The 2,187-nt window shown below is 31.9% G+C and overlaps 1 long non-coding RNA gene across 1 annotated transcript in view; it reads left to right on the forward strand.

Annotated features, from left to right (window-relative positions):
* LOC136796953 (uncharacterized) overlaps positions 1–2,187 on the forward strand; it is an 83,822-nt gene that overhangs the window by 25,391 nt on the left and 56,244 nt on the right. The window contains exon 2 of the long non-coding RNA XR_010844741.1: positions 700–760. This is a non-coding gene — a long non-coding RNA (uncharacterized lncRNA). The remainder of the gene's footprint in view (positions 1–699; positions 761–2,187) is intronic.

Raw genomic sequence — 2,187 nt, forward strand, 5'->3', positions numbered from 1 at the left:
ACCTTTACACTTCATGGTAAACCTACAGTATACTTTAATAATGTTGCTCTTAGCCCTGTCCAACAGTTCCGCTACTAGGACTACATCTGGACAAATGACTAGCTTGGAATTCTCACACACGATTGAAATGACAGGAAACTGCACACTTACTAGACAAATGGTCTAAACTTCCAAACCATTACAAAGGACTGATCTACATGACTGAAATAATGCCTATCTGGACATACGGAGTTGGATTTTTGGGACTCCACTATACTTTCGAATTCCTCTCGTATTCTTACAATCCAAAATCCTTCGTAAAATCCTGAATGCGGCTTACATTATCTCAAATTAAATCATCCGTAAACACCTTAATGTTCTATATGTAACCGATTTTGCTGGAGTCAAATATCAATCCTTCCAGTATAAATTCTCTAACCACCCCAAGCCACAAGTTTCATACATTGCCTCCTCTTCCATTACAATCCTCCGTGGTGCCTGAAAAAAAGATGACTTCGAGACCTTCTAATGTAGAAATGTTATTAGAGTACTACCATTGCGTAGTTGGTATGATACAAGCCTGTATCATACTATTATAATCAAACATCAAATTTACATTATGTATTTTTGTATTGTTGTAAATATCAATAAATTGATTTAAAATTTGTTGGCCTTATGAAATATAATTATAAACTCACACGTCCTTTTTTTTCTTTGCAGTTTGAGGATTCCCATACATTTATCGGCTAACCACTGCAAATTCCCGAAGAAGTTTCTTACAGTAAGTATTTAGTTTTCTACTAGATACAAATAATTATATTCGTTTCAAGTCATCTATTAATTATTAATATTATTGATTGTTGGTTAATCATTATAACTGTGAAATGATTTAGTAATTAAAGTTGGTTCAAGTCAATTTCTGAAGGAACATTCTTCATTTTTAGTGTGCTTTGTGCTTTGTGCTTGGAGACTGCTTTTTGTGCAATATACGGTTAAGAGGTCATAGGTTATTAGTGGAATAGATACATTAAAATTTTTCTCTCAGATGTTCTGAAATGTATTAGGTGTCTGTCCAACTCTCCTTTCCTCACACAGTGAATGAATTTCAATACATCAATCTGAATACGTGTGGGAGTGAATAAAAGATAGCTGAATTATTATACATGAAGCAAAGTTATAGAGTCCATATTTTTAGTATTCGCCAAAGGTGTGACGGAGAGAAAAAAAACAAAAACCAATTGCATGTTATTGTATATTAGATTGTTCCAGGATTTTTCTTTGTTTTGTTAGGGTATAAAAGACCTACCACGGTATTTGTAATACTCTCTAAGCTGACTGGGTCATGCATTTTTATTTTTTTTAAGTTTATCTAAAACGGCTTTTTAAAGCGTCAACCATTTTTATTTTTAAATAAATATTTATTAGAGAATATTATTGGCAGAATTGTGGGATTGTATTTGTCAAAATGGATTGGCATCACAACTCAGTATTAATAATCCAATGAAAAATAATAAAGTTTGAACCAGTTTACAACTATTTTGACCTCAGGATTCCAGGGAGAAATGCTTTATTTGGTAATGCTGTCCAAATACATCGTGTTTTAGAACACAAAATAAGAATGAAAAAGAAATAAATAAATGAAAAAAAAAAGAAGTACATAAAAATAAATAAAATCTCTCCTAAAATATATACTAACAGAAGGATAAGGAAAATGAACATAATCAAACTATGTGCATGAAAAAATAATATAATAATAAAAATAAAATAATCTCTAGTCACATTTATACTCATATATACAATATTTACGCTATCGACCTGAGGATTCCTGAGCCCTCTCTATACCCCACGTGCGAGGAAGAGCAGAGCTCAGAAGATCCCAGCGCATCCCTCTCGCCGCATCATTGGTAATGAGCCATAATAAATAAGTTAAAACCAGTTTACAATTATTTTGACCTCAGGATTCCAGGGAGAAATGCTTTATTTGGTAATGCTGTCCAAATAGATTGTGTATTAGAACACACAGCGTACCCAGTAATTCCCATCACTGGACATACACACTAGCATGATACAAAACAAATTTTTGTTCTCCTACCTTTTCTTATTTCAAACAATAATCATATACATCAATAATAATAGTAATAATCATAAAATAATCATAGTAATAATCAAATACATTTCAGATTTTTTTGTAACAATTTTATATCATTC

The sequence above is a fragment of the Halyomorpha halys genome, unplaced genomic scaffold (assembly GCF_000696795.3).
Source record: "Halyomorpha halys isolate HHAL.00 unplaced genomic scaffold, Hhal_1.1 Scaffold1434.1, whole genome shotgun sequence".
In the NCBI taxonomy this organism is placed as follows: domain Eukaryota; kingdom Metazoa; phylum Arthropoda; class Insecta; order Hemiptera; family Pentatomidae; genus Halyomorpha; species Halyomorpha halys.